At 38.3% G+C, this 15,498-nt stretch overlaps 1 long non-coding RNA gene across 1 annotated transcript; it reads left to right on the forward strand.

The window, feature by feature from the left end:
* Positions 1-3,641: 3,641 nt before the first annotated feature.
* Positions 3,642-6,794, forward strand: LOC141378971 (uncharacterized). The gene is made up of 3 exons (XR_012394818.1): positions 3,642-4,196; positions 4,253-4,420; positions 4,813-6,794. It is a non-coding gene; the product is annotated as an uncharacterized lncRNA (long non-coding RNA).
* Positions 6,795-15,498: the final 8,704 nt, after the last annotated feature.

Below are 15,498 nucleotides of genomic sequence, written 5' to 3' on the forward strand. Positions count from 1 at the left end.
ATGAATTTATCACAGTAAAAACAAAAACAATCCCATTTATTACACTATGAAGTTCAATGCCAAATAGCAACACAAGTCAAGCTTTTGCATTGATTTGCTCGCGATGTTATGTGCGTTGTTCTCTATTCGTCTAGTGGTTAGCATGTCGACATAGGATACAGTAGCATGCAAGGCGTCCCGAGTTCAAGTCCAGACACAAGGACATTTCCCTACCATCCTCTCTCTCTCGCTCGCTCCTACTTCACTTCCTGTCTAAATTCTGTCCCATCTAATTGTAGCGAACAGACTGACACGGAGGTATCCATTTTGCAGTATTTAATAGACACAGTTCAATCACAAACAAACAACACGCACTAAAGTGCGAACTCACATCAACAATATTCAATATTGGTCGTGGGGCTGGCGGCTGACAGACACAGGGTGATATATCAGGCATGGATCAGTGGCAGGCAGCATGGTTCAGAGTCCTTATAACAAGCGTGGGTCGAGGGCAGGCAAAAGGCAACTCAGAGTCAGAAACAGTCCGGGGTAATGCACAGGAGGTCAGGCAGGGAGTAACGCTCAGAAATGTTGGCCGTCGCTGAACAAGACTTCGTAATGAACTGGTGTTTGAGTGTGGCTTATATCAGGGAGCGTGGGTCGTTAACGGGATTCAGTTCAGGTGTGTGCGCAATCAATTCAGGTGGATGATGTAATGCTTAGTAGTCCGAGGATGGCGGCCTCTGCTGGCCAGCGAGGGGAATGACTGGGACCAAGTCGGTGACACTAATAAAGGCCAATATGCCAAAAATAAATCTTAAAAAATTAAATCATAATTCTAAATCATTCACAACCTTTAATTAAAACATTTAATTTCAGTTTTCTAAAAAAAATAAATAAAAATACAGACAAAAAGGTTACGTTGAATTCAAAATAACGATCTCTGTTAAGGGAATTTTCCCCAATGTCTCCCCTCATTCTCTTTTCAGATGAGATGAAAATCAAAGCTTGGGCCACCTTTGGCCCGCAGGCCCCATTTGGACATCTCTGGTATATAATATAAAGTCATGGTGAAGTGGAAAAAGAATTAATGTTGTGTATGATTGCCATAAGCTTGGAGGACTGCATCCACACAGCTCTGCAATGACACAAATAACTTATTAATAAAGTCCTCTGGAATGGCAAAGAAAGTGTTCGTGCAGGACTCATCTTCAATGCCTCCTCCATCTTACCCCAGACATGCTCAATGGTGTTCATGTCTTGTGACTGGGCTGGCCAATCCTAGACCACCTTGACTTTTTTTGCTTTCAGGAGCTTTGAGGTGGAGGCTGAAATATGAGAAGAAGCGCTATCCTGCTGAAGAATTTGCCCTCTCCTGTGGTTTGCAATGTAACGAGCAGCACAAAAGTCTTGATACCTCAGGCTGTTGATGTTGCCATCCACTCTGCAAATTTCTTTCACGCCCCCATACTTAATGTAACCCCAAACCATAATTTTTCCTTCACCAAACTTGACTGATATCTGTGAGAATCTTGGGTCCATGCAAGTTTCAATAGGTTTTCTGCAGTATTTGGTATGATTGGGATGCAGATCAACAAATGATTCATTGGAAAAATCTACCTTCTGAGGCTTCTTCCTTATACAATAACTTGCCTAATTACCCTAAACTAAGTAGTTAACCTAATTAACCTAGTTAAGCCTTTAAATGTCACTTTAAGCTGTATAGAAGTGTCTTGAAAAATATATATTCAAATTTTATTTACTGTCATCAATGCAAAGATAAAAAATATCAGTTATTAGAGATTATAAAAACTATTATGTTTAGAAATGTGTTCTCTAAAAAATCTCCTCTCTGTTGAACAGAATCTGGGGGAAAAATAAACAGGGGGCTAATAATTCTGACTTCAACAATATGTCTTATTCTTATGATTTTTTTTTTTACATATATATATTTTTTTAATGTAAGTTTTTATATTAAATGAAGATAGTTACATACTTTTGGTAGTCTATTTTTGTTGTTGTAATGTTTTTAGTTTTTGTGGACACTGAATATCGTCTTAGATACGATGCGAACATTTGTTGTTGAGATGAAATATCTGTGATTATCTTCATCTATTTTTGCATCTTCACCTTCCCCCACAGCTCAAAGCTGAGAGATGCAGGAATATTTCATGTATTTTATTATTATTATTATTTGTATTTTTGCAGTTTTGTTGTACGGCTCATGGGAATCTTTATTTCGATCACGATTATGTGACCGGAGTGAAACTGAGAAAGGGATTAAGATGTTTTCTGGAGTCTCCCTTTCAATGCAAACAACTACTTGGCAATCCGTATAAAGCAAGCTAACAAAAGAAACGAAATGCCAAACCAGAGTCGACTGGCAGGATGGAAACACAAAAGCTTATCAAGAAAGTGTCACAGTCCGGTTAAAAGTGAAGTGAACACACACTCACACACACACATACGCAAACACAGAGAGAGGGAAAGAGAAGTGTTTCAGGCCAGCAGGTTTGGGCTTGCGTTGCAGGATCAGTCAGACAGGGTGTTAAATAATAAAGACGTAGAACAAAACATCTAAAACGGTTGATAACATTGAGCGTGTCAGAATGAGATAATCTTTCTGGAACTTTCTCTGGGGAATAATGTTTGTAGACTGCATTACCTTTTAGCACCTTTTAGCATGTGGCACTTATTTAGGACTAAGAGATTAAAAAAAATTAAATGGAAAGTTTGTGAGTTTTTTAGTAAGTCCTCATAGGCACTCATGTCATATCTTAGTATTATTATTATTATTATTATTATTATTATTATTATTATTATTATTATTATTTACTTATTTATCATTTTAGGACATAAAATCAAAACAAATTCCATGTTACATTATTTTTAGAGTCCATTGGTTGTCATAAATTGTTGTTTTGATAGATGTAAATATGTAGGATTAATAAATGTGTATGGTTTTGAGCAATTTTGAAATATAAATTCAAAGCAATTTTATTAAATTCCATTAATGCCATGTTTGCAGACATTTTTTTTGTTGTTGTTGGAAAACTATTTTAACTTCAGAAAAGGTTAAAAAAAAATTTAAAAAAGTAATATTTGATGGATAAAATGTGATTTTCAGTCACAAAACATTACCTAATGTGATTGATTGTCATTTTTTGTAAAAAATAATAATAATAACAATAATAATAATAAAAAAAATAATGACAAGATTTTGTTTGAATTTGATAAGAAATGTTAACAGAATTGTGTAGAAGAAATCAAATATTACCATTTTACTCAAATCCACACATAAATAATTTTTGTTCAGTTGGTTTAATTGAAAAAATATTAAATGCTTAGAAAGTTTTATATTATGTTCAGTTGAATGTCAATTTATTAGCCCGCCTGTGGATTTTTTATTATTTTTCAAATGTTTTGCAAGTTATTATTAACAGAGCAAGACAATTTTCATAGTATTTCATATTGTATTTTTTTTCTAGAAAAAGTTTTATGGTTTAAGTTTATCTTGAAAAAATATATTTGTTTTTAATTTCAAAGTTTATATATATATATATATATATATATATATATATATATATATATATATATATATATATATATATATATATATATATATATATATATATATATTTTTTTTTTTTTTTTTTTTTTTTGATTGACTACAGAAGCCCAATGACTTGACTAATTAACCTAACTTGCCTAGTTAAACTATTTAACTTCGTTAAGCCTTTAAATTGCACTTTAAACTGAATACTTTTGGCAAAACAAATAGTAAAATAATATGTACTGCCATCATGGCATAGACAAAAGAGATTTAAAATGGTGATTAAACAGCAAAATACACATTAGGCATAATAATTTTCCCTTTAACTTGTGTTTAATATAAAGATTATGCATGTTAAAATTGACCAATAGAGCACCTCATGTTAATTGAAAATTGTTAATTCACAAAATGAATAATAAATATGTAAAATTCCACACTGTTGTATAAAAAATATATGACTAAAAGTTAAGACAATAAATATTTTAATCCACATAAATCCACAAGACGCTGCTGTCGACTGATTGACTGACTGACTGAATGACCGTTCGACCCATTGCCCCACCCTCCCTCTTCATTAAACCCAACCAATAGTGTTTTAAAAAGTACAGGTTGACCCGATCACCCTCTACCCTAAACCCAACCTATAGTGTTTTAAAAAGCACAGGTTGACCCGATCACCCTCTACCCTAAACCCAACATATAGTGTTTTAAAAAGTACAGGTTGACCCGATCACCCTCTACCCTAAACCCAACCTATAGTGTTTTAAAAAGCACAGGTTGACCCGATCACCCTCTACCCTAAACCCAACCTATGGTGTTTTAAAAAGTACAGGTTGACCCGATCACCCTCTACCCTAAACCCAACCTATAGTGTTTTAAAAAGCACAGGTTGACCCGATCCCCCTCTACCCTAAACCCAACATATAGTGTTTTAAAAAGTACAGGTTGACCTGATCACCCTCTACCCTAAACCCAACCTATAGTGTTTTAAAAAGCACAGGTTGACCCGATCACCCTCTACCCTAAACCCAACATATAGTGTTTTAAAAAGTACAGGTTGACCCGATCACCCTCTACCCTAAACCCAACCTATAGTGTTTTAAAAAGCACAGGTTGAACCGATCACCTCCTTCCCTTAACCCAACTTATGGTGTTTTAAAAAGTACAGGTTGACCCGATCACCCTCTACCCTAAACCCAACCTATAGTGTTTTAAAAAGCACAGGTTGACCCGATCCCCCTCTACCCTAAACCCAACATATAGTGTTTTAAAAAGTACAGGTTGACCCGATCACCCTCTACCCTAAACCCAACCTATAGTGTTTTAAAAAGCACAGGTTGACCCGATCACCTCCTTCCCTTAACCCAACTGAACCGTGTTTTCAAAAGCAATCCAGAAAAAGAAAATTCCTTGTGACAGCCTGATTTTAACTACGTTTTCAGATTCTCACCCTGTTATTTACTTGTTTATTTTATTGTTTTGGCTTTTGTTTTTGTCTTACCTACTTTCTGGAACCGTTCCTCATCACAATATCTCAAGAAGTGCATGTTAAAATGCAATAACGTTAAGTCTGATGCTGTGCTCAAAAAATACTTTAGTAATTCATAATAAGTACTATATTGATTTTGAATTACACAATAGTGAAGTACTCAAATTAATTTGTTGTGCTTGTGATATTTAGTTTACTGTAGTAAAGGCTGAAGTATACTATGGTGGGGAGGATTTAGTGCCAGCACCTATTAAGGGAGCGCGAGATGTTGAGGCGTGCAATCGTAATTATGATGATGATTTTTATGCGTTCACTAAAGGAAATATGATTAACGTCAGATCCACAGCTAATTTTTAGGCACCTGTAGAGGTAATGCGTTCCAGTGATGCGTTCCAGTAAAATATGACAAACTTTGGTAATAGATGCGAATATAAGGTAAGGACTGGTGGAAGAGTGTTGTTTTAATGGAAAGCCGAATGGAAAGGAAAAAAAAAACCTCTGCATTTTGTGATGTGTATGTGTGTATATATGTGTCCTAAAAGTTTGAAAACGCCTGACTTTAGTTAAGCTACATTTTAAGTAGAGTAGCTAATAGCTTAGCTCACTACATTTTTCAAGCTTGCCCAACATTAGCATTAATTATTTACAGTGTACGTAGAGATTTTTTTCACATTGTTGTTTTATTTAAGCACCATTGAAGCACAAGATGTCAAATCAAGCCGGAGAATATGATCATCAAGTTTTTTTTTTTTAATATTAGACATTTTCACTATTGGATGGCATGTGCTGGCGTTCATTTCTTGGAGTCTTCATTCATGTATCATCCTCATAAACTAAACAGGTTAAATAGGGGTGATCCAAACTTCTTATGAGGCAGAATTACAGCTTCAGTTCTGACTAATTTACTCCTCAGTTTCTTGGCTGCGCCGCAAAACGCCATCATTTGGAGTCGCAAAGTCCAAAATTGCTGCTGGCCAGTATGAGGTTGAGTGTGAGCCGGAGCGCAGACGAGTCCAAACACATCCCGCAATTAGAGTCTTTGTTTTTGAGAAGCGGCGGCGGCTGGAGGTGGAAGAGTGTCAGTGTGCATGAAGCTCCTGGTTCCTCAAGGCTTTTTTCAGCAAGCGCTAATTTGGGGCCCAGCCAGACTTGTGTGATCCAGCAAACTGACAGCCATGAGAGACAGAAGAGATGAGCCTTCATCATGACAGACTGAGCTGCATTTACCAAGAGAAAAGTGCAGGAAGGAACGCATGCTATATTTATAACTGCAACAAAGTTACACATTTTGACGTGCGACGGTATGTGCTATAAAATATGAATTATACGTCAAATATTGTGGCCTGTCGAGATAAAGGTGTGTTGTTCTTTTTCTTTACAATATGGCTTACAGTTTCCACATGCATTTTCAAAATGTGGCAAAAACTAGATTTATTTTTCTTCACTATTAAAAGTAAAGTTAATTGTGTCTGTTAAAAAAAAATCTGTTAGTTAACGGTTTCTGAATTTTGTGATTCACAGGTGTTTTCCAATTGTTTTTATTTGTAAATTGCATCACGAGACCCTGATCTCAACTCTGTCGACTTGATGTTGAAAATTCAACTCTACAGTTGAACAAAGTGACTTATTTTGATTTTTAAGTAGTTTGAAATAATATATTGTAAAAGAAAAAAATATTTAAAGAAATAAGTCTGTAAAATAGCAGAAAATGTACTGCAGTTTATTAACAGTTTTCTTGTATTATACTATACAACACCAACCTAGACAATATACAGTTGAAGTCAAAATTATAAGCCCCCCTGAATTATTAGACCCCCTGTTTTTTACTATCGAAAAAAAAAATTGCTTAAACAGGCTAATAATTTTGTCCTTTAAATGGTTTTTAAAAAATTTAAAAGTGCTTTTATTTTTTGCATAAATAAAACAAATAAGGCTTTTTCAAGAAGAAAAAAATTTATCAGACATACTGTGAAAATGTCCTTGCTCTGTTAAACATCATTTGGGAAATATTTAAAAAAGAATAAAAACTAATTCAAATTCTGACTTCAACTGTATATAACGAGTCTTCGATGAGGTCCAGCATTCTCAAGCCTCTGGTGCACAGACTGCAGCTCTGCACAAGACGTTTGGCCATAGGAGAAATGATCGTGCCCGACTGAACCTGGTTACTCTTGAGGTTTTTAAAATATTTACTTTCACCAATTGGTGAAGCTTTTTCCTTGCTGCTGTCACCACTGGGTTGCATGGTTCGGGATCTGTAGAGCTGCGCATCGATAGATTTGCTCGTCAGTGTTTGGACTCTCAGTAGGGATTATTAACCACACTGAACTGAGCTAAACTGAACTGAACTTGAACACTAAAAACTGAACTACACTGTTTCAATTTACTATGATTTTCTATTTGAAGCTGCTTTGACACAGTTTACATTGTAAAAACGCTATACGAATAAAGGTGAACTGAATAGAATTGAATGTATCACTTTAAACTATAAAAAATGTTAAAAAGAAAAAAAAAGTCACTTTAAAAATTTTTTAAGGTTAAAAGTTGTTGGAAGAAAGAACAAGGTCCTATAATGCAACTTAATAAACTGGGAAAAATAAAAACACGTGGTGGCGCAGTAGGTAGTCCTGTTGCCTCACAGCAGGAAGGTTGCTGGTTCGAGCCTCAGCAGGGTCAGCTGGTGTTTCTGTGTGGAGTTTGCATGTTCTCCCTGCTTTCGTGTGGGTTTCCTCTGGGTGCTTCGGTTTCCCCCACAGTCCAAAGACATGAGGTAAAGGTGAATTGGGTAGGCTAAATTGACCGTAGTGCATAAGTGTGAATGAGTGGATGTTTCTCAGAGATGGGTTGCGGCTGGAAGGGCATCCGCTGCATAAAGCATGTACTGGATAAGTTTGCAGTTCATTCTGCTGTGGTGACCCCAGATTAATAAAGGGACTAAGCCACAAAGAAAATTAATGAATAAATAATTATGAAAAAATACCTATTTATTAACTATGTGCAAACGTATAAGAATTAAGTTGTCAACTTAACAGCTCCAATTACAATGAGTTTACTCACTTTTTAAAGTAAAGTATAACTAATCACTAAATTAACACTGTAAAAAGGGATTAGTTATACTTGCATTGCAGTATTATATATTTATAATAATATATTATGATATATATAGATGAACAATTATAATTTGTAGAACAGCAATGCTCTAATGCTGTATAGACATCTGTCATACAGCTCTTAGTTTTCTACTGAAATCTAAAAAAACAATTACTTGCAATTGAGCCTCAGTTCTATTTATAAACGCTTCAAATTGGATCTGGTTTCCTTGAGCCGAAAATACACAGGCATGACAGTCTTCAAAAAAAGAAAAGAAAAGAGCCAGCAGCTCCTAAGCTATATGTTTATAGAGGCCATAATCTGCGCTATACATTTTCATTTAGACAGAAATTAGAGAGAAGCTCTACAGCAGTCTGCTTAACGCCTCCATTTCCTCTACAAAACTGTATATTGGGGAAGAATAAGATGCTAAAACACCATTTCTGGCCTTTTTCAAAAGCTTTGTTTCAAGGAAAAGCGCAGAATAACATCTCTTGCATAATCACAGAAGATAATCCATCAAAAGGGCATTCTTACGCTGCGCTCACTCTTGTAAACTTTGATCTTTTTTTAATGCCTGTCATCGCTCTCTTAATCTGACGCCGCTTCTAAGTATTGTTAATATCCAGTTTGTTTGTTTAGTACTTAAGAATTCCTTTTACCATGTCTGTCTCATTTGATCCAGTCAGTCTTTATTCTCTCTATCCCTCAAACGCCTTCTAATCCTCATTCTCTCTTTCTCTCGTTTGCTGCTAATCCTTTTCATCCCTTTGGTTTTCCTAATGTTGCCATCCTTCAGTGTCTTGTTCTTTTTTATTTATCCCTCCTTCCCTCTCCGTCCCTCCTTCCCTTTCACCCTGCTCTCCTTCCCTCTCCGTCTTTCACCCTATATTTAGCTGTAATCCGCTATTTTTGTTACTGTGCACAACAGCTGGGGCTGAATTTACGCAAAGATCCACACCCACATGCTCACACACACTGCTATGAACACACAAACATGCACACACCCTACTAAATGCACACACGCAAGCCTCTGCAAACCCACAGACCCCTGCAAACATGTGAAGCACACATGCCAACAGTGCTGGACAGCTGCTACAAAACTAAAGACTCAAAAGTCATCATTTAAAGCAGCCAGACTACCATTTTAGGTAAAAAAGATCCAAAAGTAGTGCATCAACGCTACTTAAGGTGTGTTCACAGTTGGTTTTGTTTGACTAGAACAAACCCTGGTGCTATAGAGTGTTTTGGTGGCATAAGTCGGCCATATTGGTGGCACAGAATGTAAACAATGGCACTGAACCAAATGAAGCTCACATATTTTGCTGATTATTGTTTCTGAAGATGGACCATTTTCATGTTTTGAACTCTACTAATTGGTTGACATGAGGAAAAAAAACATGCAGAGTACGATAGAATGCCAAAAAACAGAGGAGTTGTGTCTACACATTTGTCCCAAGTGGCAACCTCTCGCTCTCCCTCGTGAAGCCAATGCGGAAGTAACTGAAACTGCAATTCATCAACTTGCCTTTAGGGGCTGGCTCCAATAACTCCAGATGTTCATTTACTGCAATGCTAAATTGGCCATTTTTTACAGCTGATAAATACGTTAACAGCCTGGTACAAAAGCTGGTTTTGGTGCATATAGCTAATATTGACCCTTATGACAAGTGTGAGGGAGGTGAATCCTTTTCGTTTTTATTAAGCTATATTAAATCTGCATAATTAAAGCCGTGGCCAATTGAGTGACAGCTAGGTCTCGCTGATCAGCTGATTCCAGCTGACTTGCTGCTGAACTCTACATATACATCATATTTTTGTTTTGTTTTATGTTGCTTTACACAGTCAATTGCTTTTTGGGATTATTTCCTATAGATATCAGATAATATGCCATTAGTGGCGGATTTAGGCATGGGCAATATGGGCGATCGTCCAGGGCAGCATCTTGCTAAGGGGCGGCATGGGGAGACAGTGCAAAAAAATAAAAATAATCCAGCCCCAGTAAGCTTTGAGATACGATTTACTTTATGCAAGTGTATTAATTTAGACTGATAATCCTAGAATAAAGATGTTAGGGGCCACTAACATTTGGCGTCTTTTGCATGCGCAAACTGAAAGAGCGTTGTAAAAAGCAAACTGGCGCATGCGCGCATAAAACCATTCCCGCACACCTCAAGTCTGCTGTTCCGCTCTCGGTGTGAATATCAGTTGTTTACATGCCCGCGGATAAAATACACTCTGCTTTTGTGCTGTGAAACTGGAGTAACTTTTAGGCAGAGGCGTCGGCACACAGCGAGCTTTGAAAGTTGATGCAGGAAATCAGGGAGGTAAGACTTAAGGTAAGGTCTAAGGTAAGATAAATTCTCAGCCATGAGTCTAAGACAACAGATATTTACATAAAACATTTTTTTTTTGTAGCCTATCCTATAGAATTGTCTTTAATATTCAAGCTAAGAGATCTTAGACTCTCACGCCAGTTTTGTCTTTACATTGTTTTCCAGTTACCTTTAAGATTGATTTCTGTTATTTGTTTATAATAATAATAATAATAATAATAATAATAATAATCAGATTTATTTTTATTTATACTAAATAATTAAAATATATGTTTTTGGGTTTTGGGGCGTGGCCATTGTCTACACTGTAAAAATAATCAATAGTTTTATGGTTTATTTTGGTATATAAAAAAAGTAAAATAACGGCCGTTAAAACAGCAGAGGTTAAATTACAGAAATTTACCACAAAATGTAAATTTAAGAACATTTTTGTAATTTAATGACCGTTATATTACTTTTTTTTTTTCTTTTTAATTCTAAAGCAGAATAATTAAATGTGTTCTTGTACATGGAATGAGACAATCAGAATTAAAAAAAAAATCTTGACATTGAAATTTGGTTAATAATAATATAATTTGTAAAATAATAATTTGGTTTAAAAATATCTGTAATGTAGATTTAATTCAGTTAATTTTGAAACAGGAAACAATATATTAACAATTCAAATAATTAATTAATAAACTTGATTGTTTCCTGGATTAAAATGAAGGCATTAGAAGATACAAACAGGAAGATGGAATTGACTTAGTGCATTAAAATATTTCTTTGCTCAAAAAATAATTACAATTTATTTTAAATGTGGGTCAAGATAGGCCAAACTTACATCGCCCACACGTCAATTTTTAACATCTGGGGCCAAATAATACATTTGATAACTGGCCAATCTCTTGTGTGCTGTCTTAAAGATGGTGCCACCTCTGCAAAACCCAGGCCATGTTTGGCCTACATGCTGTATGCCAGTGCCGGATGAATGCCTGCTGTGCCAGCTTTATGCCAAATCTGGGCCAGAATTGTTTGCTACCTGGGTACCATCTAATATCAGACACAAGGATTCTTCAAAATATCTTCTTTTACATTCCACAGATGAAAGAACATCATACAAGTTTGTGATGAGAGGGGGATGATAAATGATGACAGAATTTTCATATTTGGGAGTACTGTGCCTTTAATTTAGTCATTTTGTTACTTTTGGTTAGCTACTCCCCAACACACATTCTAGCCACATACAGAGAGAGGGAGAGTGAGAGAGAGACACAGAGAGAGAGAGACAAACACAAAGACACAAAGAGCCACAGGCAGCGTAATCCTTATCCTTGAGGGCTGGAGACATTCAGCAGATTTTCCAGCTAACTACAATCAGGTTGGCACCCCTGGAGCTTTTAGGTAAAGCAGTGGTTTAATTGATCGCAACGAAACAGTCATTAGTTTGCATCCCGGAGAGACGCCCTGCAGTGTGTGCACTGGACAACAACACCACAGTCTATTCGGTGGAAGAAACTCAAACTAATTTATCCCGATTTAGCTCACTCATTACTGCTCCAAATGAAAAGAGGGAACATGGCTGTACCTTTGAAAAAGCAAACAGTTGCTGTGTGTGTGTGTGTGTGTGTGTGTGTGTGTGTGTGTGTGTGTGTGTGTGTGTGTGTGTGTGTGTGTGTGTGTGTGTGTCAAAATGTTTCTTTTGTCTTTCTGCTGAATGAAGGACATCTTTTGATGGCTGTGGTGGTGAGAATAAGCAGATGGTGGCAAGACAGATGATGAAATTAGTACTGGGGTATGTTTGTTGGCCTTGTTAAATGGGGGTGTTGGTTTCAGGTGTTTAAGTGGGCGGTGCTCAAGTAGGTGGTACTCAGGTGTTCGGGTGATACTCAGGTGTTCGGGTGGTACTCAGATGTTTTGGTGGGCAATGCTCGAGTATGCTGTACTTGGGTGTTTGCGTAGGTGGTTCTCGAGTAGGTGGTACTCAGGTGTTTGGGTGCTACTCAGGTGTTAAGTGGTACTCGGATGTTTTGGTGAGTGGTGATCAAGTAGAAGGGACTCGGGTGTTTGGGTGAGTGGTGCTCGAGCACTTGGTACTATGAGGAACCTGGGTGTTTGTGTGGATGGTGCTTGAGCAGGGTGGTACTCAGATGTTTTGATGGGTGGGGCTCGAGTATGAGATACTTAGGGGTTTGTGTGGATGGTGTTTAAGTGGGTGGTACTTATGTTCTTGGGTGGTACTCAGGTGTTCAGGCAGTACTCAGATGTTTTGGTGGGCAGTGCGTGAGTATGAGGTACTCGGGTGTTTGTGTAGATGGTTTTTGAGTGGGTGGTAGTCAGGTATGTAGGTGCTACTCATGTACTTAAGTGGTACTCAGATGTTTTGGTGGGCGGTGATCAAGTATGAAGTACTTGGGTGTTTGGGTGGGTAGTGCTTGAGTTAGTGGTACTCAGGTGTTTGGGTGGTACCCAGTTGTTTGGGTGGTTCTCAGATGTTTTGGTGGGTGGTGCTCGAGTAGGTGGTACTCGGCCATTTGGGTGGTACTCAGGTGTTTGGGTGGGCTGCTTCCCAGTAGGGGGTACTCGGGTGTTTGGGTGGGTAGTGCTCGAGCAGGAGGTACTTGGGTGTTTGGGTAGGTGGTGCTCAAGTACTTGGTACTCAGGTGTTTGGTGGGTGGTGCTCAAGTAAGAATTTCTTGGCTGTTTGGGTTGGCAGTGCTTGAGTAGGTGGTACTCAGGTGTTTGGGTAAGTGGTGCTTGAGTAGCAGGAACTCAGGTGTTTGAGTGAATGGTGTTTGAGTAGGTGGTACTCAGAGATTTGGGTGGTACTCAGATGTTTCGGTGGGTGATGCTCGAGTAGGAGGTACTCGTGGGTTTGGGTGGGTAATGCTTGAGTAGGTGGTACTGAGGTGTTTTGGTGGGTGGTGCTCGTGTAGGAGGTACTCAGGTGTTTTGGTGGGCGGTGCTCAAGGAGGAGGTACTTGGCTATTTAGTGGGTGGTACTTGAGTAGGTTGTACTCAGGTGTTTGGGAAGTACTCAGGTGTTTGGGTGGTGCTCAGATGTTTGGGTGGGGGGTGCTCAAATAGGGGGTAATCAGCAGTTTGGGGGGGGTGCTCGAGTAGGTAGATGTTTGAGTGGTTCTCAGGTCTTTGGCTGGTACTCAGGTGTTTGGGTGGTACTCAGATATCTTGAAGGGCGGTGCTCAAGTAGGAGGTATTCGGCTGTTTGTGTGGGTGTTGCTTGAATAGGTTGTACTCAGGCGTTTGGGTGGTCAACAGATGTTTGGGTGGGTGGTGCTCAAGTAGGAGGTACTCGGGGGTTTGGGTGTGTCATGCTTGAGTATGTGGTACTCAGGTGTTTGGGTAATACTCAGGTGTTTTGGTGGGGGGTGCTCGAGGAGGAGGTACTTGGCTATTTGAGTGGGTGGTACTTGAGTAGGTTGTACTCAGCTGTTTGGGTGTTACTCAGATGTTTGGGTGGGTGGTGCTCAAATAGGGGGTACTCAGCAGTTTGGGCGGGTGGTGCTTGAGTAGGTGGGACTCAGATATTTGAGTAGTACTGAGGTGTTTGGATGGTACTCAGGTGTTTGGGTGGTACTCAGATATCTTGGTGGGCGGTGCTCAAGTAGGAGGTACTCGTCTGTTTGGGTGGCTGGTGCTTGAATAGGTTGTACTTAGGCATTTGGGTGGTCCTTAAATGTTTGGGTTGGTGGTGCTCGAGTAGGAGGTATTTAGGGGTTTGAGTGGGTGGTGCTTGAGTTGGTGGCACTAGTACTCAGGTGTTTTGGTGAGCGGTGCTCGAGTTGGAGTTACTTGGCTCTTTGGGTGGGTGGTGCTTGAGTAGGTTGTACTCAGGTGTTTGGGTGGTACTCAGGTGTTTGGGTGGTACGCAAATGTTTGGGTGGGACATGCTCGAGTATGCGGTACTCGTCTGTTTGTGTGGGCTATGCTCCAGTAGGTGGTAGTCAGATGTTTGAGTGGTACTCAAATGTTTTGGTGGGCAGTGCTTGTGCAAAGTGTGCTAGTTGTTTGTCAGTTTTTTATGGCAATATCTTTCTTACTGACCTGCTATTAAGGTTGGTGTGATTTAAAACACCTCTCCAGGATTGTAATGTTTGGATGTTTAGTGTTGCCACAGTTGATAAACCTGTTTATAAATGATGAAGGACATATTTTTGGTAGCAGTTGATGGGACATTTATCTTTTAGGATTTTGTATTTATATTCAATCATGGACAACGATATAAAGTACACCTTGCCACTTTTAGTTACCTTAATTCTTTGTGGCACAGATTCAAAAAAGTACTCTGTACTCCTAAATGATTTCAGTTTCACATCTACATCTACATCTACATCTACATCTACGATGTGATACTTAGGTTCCAGCCCATCCCAAAGGTGCTCTATTAAACTGGGATCTGGTGACTGTGGAGGCCATTTATGTACAGTGAACTCACTGTCATATTCAAGAAACCAGCTTGATCTGAGTGATGAACTGTGTGTTATCCTGCTGGAAGTAGCATCAAATGAGTAAACTATGGTCATATAAAGATGGACATGTTCAGCAACAATACTTGAGTAGGCTGTGGTGTTAAATCCATGTTCAATTTTGTACTAAAGCAGCCAAAATGTGCCAAGAAAATCTCCCCCACATTATTACACCAACAGCAACGGCATGGTTTTTTAATACAAAGCAGGATGAATTCATGCTTTCATGCTGTTTATGCTAAATTCGGACTCTTCCGTGCAAATGTTGCAGCAGAAATTGAAACATGTGCATTCAAATAAAAGCATCTTTATAGCAAATGTACAAGCAATTCTATTAGCCGAACACTGTAGCCTTCTCTTCTGACCTCTGGCAATAAAATGGTATTCTCAACATATTTCACATCCACTCTAAGTGGGATTTGAACTGGCATGTCATTCATGGGTGGTGTAAATGAAAGAAATCATTTCATATGAGGTTGATTTAAAAAAAAAAATCTTGGCATGCAGCATTCAAGTTGACATTGAGCTTAAAATAAATAAACAAGCAATCATTTATCAGATGCTCAGAAAATCCTTCATGTGTTG

This window comes from Danio rerio, chromosome 19 (assembly GCF_049306965.1).
Source record: "Danio rerio strain Tuebingen ecotype United States chromosome 19, GRCz12tu, whole genome shotgun sequence".
Taxonomy (NCBI): domain Eukaryota; kingdom Metazoa; phylum Chordata; class Actinopteri; order Cypriniformes; family Danionidae; genus Danio; species Danio rerio.